General features: G+C 51.4%; 1 protein-coding gene across 1 annotated transcript in view; it reads left to right on the top strand.

Moving 5' to 3' along the window:
- The window catches only part of LOC105902184 (forkhead box protein J3-like), a 44,336-nt gene continuing 32,454 nt past the window's right edge, over positions 1–11,882 (top strand). The window contains exon 1 of the mRNA XM_042707538.1: positions 1–351. The gene's annotated coding sequence lies outside the window, so the exon portion shown is untranslated. The remainder of the gene's footprint in view (positions 352–11,882) is intronic.

Here is an 11,882-nt window from a genome sequence, read left to right as displayed (position 1 = left end):
CCCATCCTTTGGCCATCCAGATGTGCTCTGGTAGCTTTGCCTTTCTGACAGCAGCTGGAAGTAGTTCCGGAGGTTTAGCAAGCGCACAAGTCCCGGATGTTAGCTGTCTACACAGGCGAGCGCAGACAGCAGAGAGCCGCGGAGCACCGTTGACAGCAGTACGCGGGACTATTGTGTCCGTCGGCAAGGAGTATTATTTGGGACAAGCGGCGGCAACTACAGCCACGACCGAGGGCTGAGAAAAAACGTCTGCCTAGGTGAAGAAAGAAGCCGAAGTGTGACGAGCGGCGGAACTGTCCTGATTGAAGTTCGAAGGTGTTCAGTAGTAACTACTCTTCAACAACCATCAGAGTAAGTAAGAGATTATGGGAGAACGCCAGGGTCTAAAGCGGCCCATGAAGAGAAGGGCTCTTCGGGGCAAAGGAATGCATTAACGCTACAGCTTCTAGATCGTCTTTCGAACAGGCCTTGGCGGATCGCGTCTGACTACGAACGCGCAATGAGTGTTGTATTTACTAGTTATGAATTCGTTCTAGTACGGGAGAATGTTTCTGTTCCTGTGCGGGAACGCATGTGCTGCAGATTTGAGTTTTTACACACCTAAAGCTGCCAGGACCTACAGGTTGCTCCGTCTCCCACCCAAGTTAACTCGTGTAGCCTCCTGCTCAAGTTCAGAGTTGTCATGCTTGTCGTCTTAATGATGCCTTCAAATTACACCCACGATAGCGAGTGACTAATCCAAAACTACAAAGTGCGTTAGCTATCCAGCTAACTAGAAAATGGCTAAATATTATCAACCTTCAGCTACAGCATGTGTTAACGACTGTCTAAAATTGCAGCGTTGCTGCAACTTTTAGCTTGACACTTGAGTCTGGAGTCGACCCACTGAAATGCGGTCAATAGAACCTGATCTCATATTTTGACATGCAGCTAGCTGCTAACGATAGCTAACATTAACTGTCAAAGTTGTCCTACTCCCCGTAGTCTGTCCCTTAAATGATCAGAGGCAGGGGCTTCAGAGGGAGCCGTCACGTAGTCAGCTGTTGGCTAAGCTTGCGAAGTCGGCTATGGCGGCAAACGTGCATGTTTTGCCCATGTAGTCTGATGTTTACAGGTGTTATATCTGCGAGGCCACCGCCTGTTGTCCTCTAGCAGTGTACGCCTGTATACACGATGCCTTGCGCAACGCACAAAGATTCAAGTATGAAAACTCGTAACAGTGTAACAGTAATTAACTGAAACAATACGGAAACGTTTCCTTTGTGGGAGATGTAAGGTTTGAATAGTCTCTTATAAGGGTCCACACCTTTGGAGTTTGTCTCATGCTGAAGCTAAGAGGTGGTGCGTGAAGAGGGGTCCCCAACTTCTCGAACTCACCGAACTGCCAGCTGCCTATCCACTGCAGAGCGGGGTTCATGCCGCTCGGGGTGTCTGTGACCCATCGGTTTAAGGTGGATATGGTGGGTTGAATGTGACCCATCGGTTTAAGGTGGATATGGTGGGTTGAATGTGACCCATCGGTTTAAGGTGGATGTGGTGAGGTGCCGCTCGGGGTGTCTGTGACCCATTGGATGTGGTGGGTTGAATGTGACCCATCGGTTTAAGGTGGATGTGGTGGGTTGAATGTGACCCATCGGTTTAAGGTGGATATGGTGGGTTGAATGTGACCCATCGGTTTAAGGCGGATATGGTGGGTTGAATGTGACCCATCGGTTTAAGGTGGATGTGGTGGGTTGAATGTGACCCATCGGTTTAAGGTGGATGTGGTGGGTTGAATGTGACCCATCGGTTTAAGGTGGATATGGTGGGTTGAATGTGACCCATTGGTTTAAGGTGGATGTGGTGGGTTGAATGTGACCCATCGGTTTAAGGTGGATGTGGTGGGTTGAATGTGACCCATCGGTTTAAGGTGGATATGGTGGGTTGAATGTGACCCATCGGTTTAAGGTGGATGTGGTGGGTTGAATGTGACCCATCGGTTAAAGGTGGATGTGGTGGGGTGCCCTCTATACTCATGTGCAGGTTGTCTGGGTCTTTCTCTCCTGCCAGCTTGGACCTTCATCAACAACATCTCAGTTTTACAGGACAGGTCCAAGCGGATCTTTATTTGATGCTTTAGCCACTGCATAGTTGTCCAGGCACAGCGTAGGTGGACGCATCATGTAGAAATGGAAGCCAAATGAATATATAATGTGTCACAGTATGTTTGTAAACTCTTAGGGATGATGCCCTTGTCCCCTAGCCTGGCTCTGCCTACCTATTGCTCACAGCTCTGTTTCCACGGTGACTGTAGTCTGGAGACTGTGTTCTGTTTCCACGGTGACTGTAGTCTCTGTTCTGTTTCCACTGTGACTGTAGTCTGTAATCTGGAGACTGTGTTCTGTTTCCACGGTGACTGTAGTCTGTAGTCTGGAGACTGTGTTCTGTTTCTACGGTGACTGTAGTCTGGAGACTCTGTTCTGTTTCCACGGTGACTGTAGTCTGGAGACTCTGTTCACAAGTGGCCTCCAATCAGTGACCAGTGGGGGTGGCTAAGTGCGCTGACGTTTGAAATTAAGCGTTTATTTACAATGGCGGCAGTGCTGGAGCTAGATGGAGAATTGAAGAATGTGTAGATGTATTAATCATGGTGTTCAGTTGAAGAATGTGTAAATGTATTAATCATGGTGTTCAGTTGAAGAATGTGTAAATGTATTAATCATGGTGTTCAGTTGAAGAATGTGTAAATGTGTTAATCATGGGGCAAAGTGACGGTGTTCAGTTGTGTAAATGTATTAATCATGGAGCAAAGTCACAGTGTTCAGCTGGCTGGTGTTCTCTCACAATTCTTCCTTTCTATCAGGAATCACAATCCAAAACATGAGCACAGTGGGGTGTGTGTGTGTGTGTGTGTGTGTGTGTGTGTGTGTGTGTGGAGTGGAGTGTGTGTGGTGTAGATTGTGTGTGGTGTAGAAGAACGCTCCCCTGTAAGCCCAAGATGGCTCTTCTGTGAAGGGTGTCTGTCAAGCACCAGTAGAAGGGGTGTGGCGTTCTTTACTTATTTATTTCTTTATTTCTTGCTTTATTTATTTATGGAGTTCATTTAGCTTCATTATTTGGTTGAGATCCTGATTTCCATCACGATGAGCGCCGTCTGAGTGGATCCGTCAGCCCGTGTGTGTGTGTGTGTGTGTGTGTGTGTGTGTGTGTGTGTGTGTGTGGACCCGTCAGCCCGCGGTGAGCTCCGGGATGCACGAGCGGCTCTAAATGACGTTGATTGAGGGTAATTTGGCGGTTTAATTGCTCCGCAGCTGTTGCGCTCGCTGCTGATTGCCCTTTGTAGAAGTTTGCCGTACTCTGCTGCCGGATCCAGGCGAGTGTGTGTGTGTGTGTGTGTGTGTGTGTGTGTGTGCGTGTGTGTGTGTGTGTGTGTGTGTGTGTGTGTTTGCCGTACTCTGCTGCCGGATCCAGGCGAGTGGCGCTGGAGCGTATGATCCCGAATCAGCCGTAGGAGCCCAGGGAGCAGTCGGCTCAGGCTCTGAGTGTGTGTGGTGTAGAGTGTGTGTGGTGTAGAGTGTGTGTGTGGTGTAGTGTGTGTGTGTGTGTGGTGTAGAGTGTGTGTTGGAGTAGAGAGTGTGTGGTGTAGAGTGTGTGTGTGTGGAGTAGGAGCCCAGGGAGCAGTCGGCTCCGGCTCTGAGTGTGTGTTGGAGTAGAGTGTGTGTGGTGTAGAGTGTGTGTTGGAGTAGAGTGTGTGTGGTGTAGAGTGTGTGTGTGTGTGGAGTAGGAGCCCAGGGAGCAGTTAGCTCCGGCGCTGACCTGGCCCAGGTCCGGCTTCAGATAAGGGTCTCGGAGTCTGCTCTGTCTTGGGAGATACTCCCCACGTGCCTCATCGCGAGCGGAGTGTGTGTGGTGCAGAGTGTGTGTGGTGCAGAGTGTGTGTGGAGCAGAGTGTGTGTGGAGCAGAGTGTGTGTGGTGTAGTGTGTGTGTGTGGTGTAGAGTGTGTGTGTGGTGGAGTCTGTGTGGTGCAGAGTGTGTGGAGCGGAGTGTGTGTGCTGTGTGAGTGGAGTGGAGTCTGTGTGGTGTAGAGTGTGTGCTGTGTGAGTGAGTGTGTGTGGTGTAGAGTGTGTGTGCTGTGTGAGTGTGTGTGGTGTGCAGGCATCCCTCTGGAGTCGGCTGCTCCATTTGACTTGCACCGGCTCTGTGTGTTTGTGTGTGTGTGTGTGTGTGTGTGTGAAGGTCAACAAGGTCGTCTCCGTAGAGACTGGAAAGGTCTGCATCGCCATACATGAGCATCTTAAGGCTGTAGCAGAGGCCAGGGTGTCACCTGTAGTCCCACACGGTCCCCAACGCCTGCCCAACGCCTGCCCCAACGCCTGCCCAACGCCTGCCCCAACGCCTGCCCCAGAGGGTAGAGAGGCTGGGATTTACCCCTGCATCAGGGCAGAAGGAGGGGTTTGTGTCAGGGGTAAATGCAGCAGGGCAGTTTGACAGGCTTATCTCTTATCTCCTCCTCATCTCCACCTCATCTCCTTCTCTTCTCCCCCTCTTCTCCTCCTCATCTCCTCCTCATCTCCTCATCTCCTCCTCCTCTCCTCCTCATCTCCTCCCTCCTCTCCTCCTCCTCCTCCTCCTCTTCTCCTCCTCACCTCCACCTCCTCATCTCCTCCTCATCTCCACCTCATCTCCACCTCATCTCCACCTCATCTCTTCATCTCCTCATCTCCTCCTCCTCTCCTCCTCTTCTCCTCTTCTCCTCTCCTCCTCATCTCCTCCTCCTCTCCTCCTCATCTCCTTCTCTTCTCCCCCTCTTCTCCTCCTCTTCTCCTCCTCTTCTCATCTCCTCCTCATCTCCTCCCTCCTCTCCTCCTCCTCCTCTTCTCCCTCCTCTTCTCCTCCTCACCTCCACCTCCTCATCTCCTCCTCATCTCCACCTCATCTCTTCCTCATCTCTCTCTCATCTCCTCCTCCTCATCTCCTCATCTCCTCCTCCTCTTCTCCTCCTCCTCATCTCTCATCTCCTCCTCATCTCCTCCTCATCTCATCCTCATCTCATCTCCTCCTCATCTCTCCTCCTCATCTCCACCTCCTCATCTCCTCCTCATCTCTCATCTCCTCATCATCTCCTCCTCATCTCCACCTCCTCATCTCCTCCTCATCTCTCATCTCCTCCTCCTCTCCTCCTCCTCTCCTCCCTCATCTCCTCCTCTTCTCCTCCTCATCTCCTCCTCTCCTCATCTCATCTCCTCCTCCTCCTCATCTCCTCCTCTTCTCCTCCTCTCCTCCTCATCTCCATCTCCTCCTCCTCATCTCCTCCTCTCCTCCTCCTCCTCCTCATCTCCTCCCTCCTGATCTCCTCCTCATCTCCTCCCTCCTCTCCTCCTCCTCCTCATCTCCTCCTCTCCTCCTCCTCATCTCCTCATCTCCTCCTCATCTCTCCTCATCTCCTCCTCATCTCCTCCTCATCTCCTCATCCTCATCTCATCTCCTCATCTCCTCCTCATCTCCTCCTCCTCATCTCCTCATCTCCTCCTCTCCTCCCTCTCCTCCTCTCCTCATCTCCTTCTCCTCATCTCCTCCTCATCTCCTCCTCCTCATCTCCTCATCTCCTCCTCCTCATCTCTCTCTCATCTCTCTCTCATCTCCTCCTCATCTCCTCCTCTCCTCCTCATCTCCTCCTCCTCATCTCCTCATCTCCTCCTCATCTCCTCCTCCTCATCTCCTCCCTCTCCTCATCTCCTCCTCCTCATCTCCTCATCTCCTCCTCATCTCTCCTCATCTCCTCCTCATCTCCTCATCTCCTCCTCCTCATCTCCTCATCTCCTTCTCCTCCTCATCTCTCATCTCCTCCTCATCTCCTCCTCCTCATCTCCTCATCTCCTCCTCCTCATCTCCTCATCTCCTCCTCATCTCCTCCTCCTCTCCTCCTCCTCTCCTCCCTCATCTCCTCCTCTTCTCCTCCTCATCTCCTCCTCTCCTCATCTCATCTCCTCCTCCTCCTCCTCATCTCCTCCTCTTCTCCTCCTCTCCTCCTCATCTCCATCTCCTCCTCCTCATCTCCTCCTCTCCTCCTCCTCCTCCTCATCTCCTCCCTCCTGATCTCCTCCTCATCTCCTCCCTCCTCTCCTCCTCCTCCTCATCTCCTCCTCTCCTCCTCCTCATCTCCTCATCTCCTCCTCATCTCTCCTCATCTCCTCCTCATCTCCTCCTCATCTCCTCATCCTCATCTCATCTCCTCATCTCCTCCTCATCTCCTCCTCCTCATCTCCTCATCTCCTCCTCTCCTCCCTCTCCTCATCTCCTCATCTCCTTCTCCTCATCTCCTCCTCATCTCCTCCTCCTCATCTCCTCATCTCCTCCTCCTCATCTCTCTCTCATCTCTCTCTCATCTCCTCCTCATCTCCTCCTCATCTCCTCCTCATCTCCTCCTCATCTCTCATCTCCTCCTCATCTCCTCCTCCTCATCTCCTCATCTCCTCCTCCTCATCTCCTCATCTCCTCCTCCTCATCTCCTCCCTCTCCTCATCTCCTCCTCCTCATCTCCTCATCTCCTCCTCATCTCTCCTCATCTCCTCCTCATCTCCTCATCTCCTCCTCCTCATCTCCTCATCTCCTCCTCCTCATCTCTCTCTCATCTCTCTCTCATCTCCTCCTCATCTCCTCCTCATCTCTCATCTCCTCCTCATCTCCTCCTCATCTCCTCCTCATCTCCTCCTCCTCATCTCCTCCTCCTCATCTCCATCTCTCTCTCATCTCCTCCTCATCTCTCCTCATCTCCTCATCTCCTCCTCCTCCTCATCTCCTCCTCATCTCCTCTCCTCCTCATCTCCTCCTCATCTCCTCCTCATCTCTCATCTCTACCAATGGGCGATTATTATACAGCCTGAGATATCTGAGATATGTAATAGGATTGGGCAATTAAAGGATTTGTCTGTATTCTCTTCAAAAGGGGTTATATGACACGATACTGATAACATCTGGCATTCACGCACACCTTAGAGATTTAGACCAGTATACTAGCATCATTCCCATGGAAACCACAGCACCACGTCAGATACACCCAGCAGCCTCTGCAGACACGGACACACACACACACACACAGGATCAGTACAGATGAAGGGCAGGCTGCTGATCGCTGGGTGCAAAATGTGTGTGTGTGTGTGTGTGTGTGTGTGTGTGTGTGTGTGTGTATCTATGTGTGTATCTATGAAGAGTTTTTTAGTTTTTTAGAATATATTACATTCAACTTTATTGTCATGGTGCAAGCCAATGAAATGCAGATAGCATCTAACCAGAAGTGCAAAAATATGGCATTATTTACAGACAGGTGATGGCCAGTGGAGAGTTACAATATATACATATTATATATATAGGGTTTTTATGGTTTTAATGAACACCGTGTTATATTAAATATGTCAATAGTTCAGCTCCGGTATGTTCTTTTTATGGTTTTAGGTGAACAATGAATTCTTGTTGTGTGCTTTCACAGGTAATCCCAGAGCACAGGCTTTGGCTTCACGCTGGTGTGTGTGTGTGTAAGTGTGTGTGTGTGTGGCAGTATGTGTTTTTTCCATGTGTGTGGGTGTGCTAGTGTGTGTATTTCAATGTGTTTGTGTGTGTTTGTGTATGCCTGTGTGTGTGTTTGTGTATGCCAGTGTGTGTGTGTTTTTTTGTATGCCAGTGTTTGTGTGTGTGTGTGTGTTTCCATGTGTTAGTGTGTGTCTGAGTTGCTCTAGTCAGTGTGGTGCATTACCAATGAGGGCGATAAAAGCGGCGAACAGCAGGCAGCAGTCCCGACCCGTGGCGGAATGATCTGGCATCCTCCGCTCCCCCACGTCACGCCTTTGAGCCGCTAACGCACAGCCTGTGCGGCTCCCGCCGGTCCGCTCAAAAGGCCGTGTCACTCATCTCTTTTGAGCACGGGGCCCCCTGGTGGCCTAGTGGAGCGCGTGCTGCAGCGAGGGCTCTGGAGCTGCGGTGCTCTAAGTGATGGCCTGTGGTTTGTTCCCGGCGCTTGAGTGGCGGGTCGCTCATCAGAGGGGCTGCTGCTGCGGAGCCCGGCCCAGAGCAGGGCCGCATGTGGGCCGTATGTGGGCCGTAACTCAGCCGGACCTGCGGCGGTGCGGGGCCTGGTCCGCTCCAGAAAGAGCTGGTCTCTGGGTAGATCAGGCTGTAAGAGATGTAGCACTTATGCTTAACATAGTTACATAGTTTCAGCGTAACACTAAGGCATAACCTAAATAGTTTCAGTGTAACTGTGTAAGGTCCGTCGTCAATAAGTCTTTAACTTCGCTATCCGATACAGGCGGTAGGAAGACTTACGTTAGGAAGAGTTAAATATTGAACCGACTACACACTTTTGTTTCACTTGAATAGTGTTTCAACCCTGTTTGTATTCCTTGAAAGACTAGTAGAACTAATACAAACGTCCTTAATAAATATTGACTTAACGTCACGTCAGTGAGCTATCACAACTGTCATGAACATTACTAATGGTAGTCTGTTTATCGTTACTTAAGGAACACTCATTTTATAACTACTGATAGGATTCAGTGAAGCGGTGGTTGAAACAGCTTACTTATCCCAAAAGACAAAGATAACAAAACAATAGCTGTAATTAATAAATCAAATGTTATTTTATTCCACACAATAAGCAATGTCTGTGGAAGGGCATTCCTGAGGTTAAATCCCAACATACACTATCAACATGCGAAGTATGGGCAGATGCTTTTGATATCATCAGACAGTGGTATTTATTGGTTATCCATGATAGTAATTGGTTATCAATATCCATGGTCAAAAATGTCATTTTGTGCAAAAATATTTTGATTTAGGATCTTTAGGGGGGTGCGATAGTGGTTGCTAGTTCGATCCCGACTCCTCACCAAGTCCCGATGTGCAGTTTGGCACCTTAGATAGTAGCCTCTGCCATCGGTGTGTGAATGGGTAGATGTCACCTTAGATCAGTGGTTCTTAACCTGGGTTTCGATCGAACCCCAGGGGTTCGTTGAGTCACTCTCAGGGTTTCGGCAGGGGTCAAGACACACACAGTATAGCCCGGTTCACACTAGCAAATCGGGTCGTTTTTATATATACCTATGTTTTGAAGAAATCATATTTTATTTTTCCAATTACGAAGGGTTCGGTGAATGCACTGATGAAGCTCGCAGGGTTCAGTACCTCCAATAAGGTTAAGAACCACTGCCTTAGATAGTAACCTCTGCCATCGGTGTGTGAATGGGTAGATGTCTGAGGCATTCATGTGTGAAGAGCTTTTAAGTGCTCTATGAGTAGAAAAGCGCGATATAAATGCAGTCCATTTACCATTTAGCGTTTAGCATTTAGCACACCAACCTCCACCAGCAGATCTGCTGCTGACTGTCTGGGGCGTCTGGCACCAGGACATGAGTCTGGGGCGTCTGGCACGAGGGCGTGAGGGTCCTGTCTGGGGCGTCTGGCACGAGGGTCCTGTCTGGGGCGTCTGGCGTGAGTGTGTGTGTTAGGGTCCTGTCTGGGGCGTCTGGCACCAGGGCGTGAGTCTGGGGCGTCTGGCACGAGGGCGTGAGGGTCCTGTCTGGGGCGTCTGGCGTGAGTGTGTGTGTTAGGGTCCTGTCTGGGGCGTCTGGCGTGAGTGTGTGTGTTAGGGTCCTGTCTGGGGCGTCTGGCACCAGGGCGTGAGTCTGGGGCGTCTGGCACCAGGGCGTGAGGGTCCTGTCTGGGGCGTCTGGCGTGAGTGTGTGTGTTAGGGTCCTGTCTGGGGCGTCTGGCGTGAGTGTGTATGTTAGGGTCCTGTCTGGGGCGTCTGGCACCAGGGCGTGAGTCTGGGGCGTCTGGCACCAGGGCGTGAGGGTCCTGTCTGGGGCGTCTGGCGTGAGTGTGTGTGTTAGGGTCCTGTCTGGGGCGTCTGGCACCAGGGCGTGAGTCTGGGGCGTCTGGCACCAGGGCGTGAGTCTGGGGCGTCTGGCACCAGGGCGTGAGGGTCCTGTCTGGGGCGTCTGGCGTGTGTGTGTGTGTTAGGGTCCTGTCTGGGGCGTCTGGCGTGAGTGTGTGTGTGTTAGGGTCCTGTCTGGGGCATCTGGCACCAGGGCGTGAGTCTGGGGCGTCTGGCACCAGGGCGTGAGGGTCCTGTCTGGGGCGTCTGGCGTGAGTGTGTGTGTTAGGGTCCTGTCTGGGGCGTCTGGCGTGAGTGTGTGTGTTAGGGTCCTGTCTGGGGCGTCTGGCACGAGGGCGTGAGGGTCCTGTCTGGGGCGTCTGGCACCAGGGCGTGAGGGTCCTGAAGAGTCATGCTGCCATTCTGTGTGATTCTGTGCAGTGTGGTCAGAATCCATTTAGTGGGTTGAGTGATTGGAGCACATTTCATCCAGGATGCATTCACATGATGTGGTTAAGTGTACTCTGATTGTCACCTGATCACCTGAAACACACACATAACACACACATAACACACACACATAACACACACAGGCCCTCACCAGAGTCACGTGTCCACTGGACCTCATCACTATTCTGGGGAGATTCTCACCTCACCTCACTTCACCTGTGTGTGTGTGTGTGTGTGTGTGTGTTAGAGGAGTTCTCACTTCACCTGTGTGTGTGTGTGTGTGTGTGTTAGAGGAGTTCTCACTTCACCTGTGTGTGTGTGTGTGTGTGTGTTAGAGGAGTTCTCACTTCACCTGTGTGTGTGTGTGTGTGTGTGTGTGTAAGAGGAGTTCTCACTTCACCTGTGTGTGTGTGTGTGTGTGTGTTAGAGGAGTTCTCACTTCACCTGTGTGTGTGTGTGTGTGTGTGTGTGTAAGAGGAGTTCTCACTTCACCTGTGTGTGTGTGTGTGTGTGTAAGAGGAGTTCTCACTTCACCTGTGTGTGTGTGTGTGTGTGTGTGTAAGAGGAGTTCTCACTTCACCTGCCCTCAGCCTCCCCGCGCCTCTCCCGCTCTTAAAAGCTCGTTAGTGCCTCATCCTCGTTAGCTCATCAGGGCCTGAGTGGCCCTGGACCCCTGCCTGGTAATGGGGCTCACGCTGGCTGGCTAGAGGGAGAGAGGGCCGCTCCCCACAGGGAAACAAGATGGAGGAGGCCGCTCCCCACAGGGAAACAAGATGGAGGTGAGAGCAGTGAAGTGGGGACCTTTTAACCAGGGGTGAGATCAGCCCACCTGCCCAGGCATCAAGCGCTAGGCTGTGATGGTAAAGATGAGATCCGTATGAACCCTGACCCCAGGCAACTGGCTAGGCTGTGTTGGTAGAGATGCTATCACTATGAACTCTGACCCCAGGCATCAAGCGCTAGGCTGTATCGGTCAAGATGCTATCACTATGAACCCAGGCATCTGGCTAGGCTGTGTTGGTAGAGATGCTACCACTCTGAACCCAGGCATCTGGCTAGGCTGTATTGGTAGAGATCCGTATGGAGCAGAGTGTTGACACCTGTGCAGATCATAAAGGTTTCATCACCAGAATTGGCAGTAAGCTGCTGTCGTGATGCATCATGCCCAGTGTGTGTGTGTGTGTGTGTGTGTGCCCAGTGGCTAACTGCACCATATGACGTCTCTAGGGGGCGCTATAGAGAGGGTGATAGTTAACCTCAGCACAGCATCTCAGCACCACCAGTATGGTGATCTGTGTGCTGCTGCATCAGTATGGTGATCTGTGTGCTGCTGCATCAGTATGGTGATCTGTGTGCTGCTGCATCAGTATGGTGATCTGTGTGCTGCTGCTGCTGTTGCTACGCTATCCCAGGAGTCTTTAAAGTGGATATCAGCAGACGCATCTCGCATCGGTTTGGGAGGCTCTCACACACACACACACACACACACACACGGGTTTGGGAGGCTGTTCTATTATTGATGTTGTTGTGGAGGCTATCTTCTCATTTGGCTTCATTGGGCGCTCAGACCTATTTTTACTGAAG

The sequence above is a fragment of the Clupea harengus genome, chromosome 4 (assembly GCF_900700415.2).
Source record: "Clupea harengus chromosome 4, Ch_v2.0.2, whole genome shotgun sequence".
Classification (NCBI taxonomy): domain Eukaryota; kingdom Metazoa; phylum Chordata; class Actinopteri; order Clupeiformes; family Clupeidae; genus Clupea; species Clupea harengus.
Note: the sequence above shows the minus strand (reverse complement) of the source record. Positions and strands in the feature narration are given on the sequence as shown.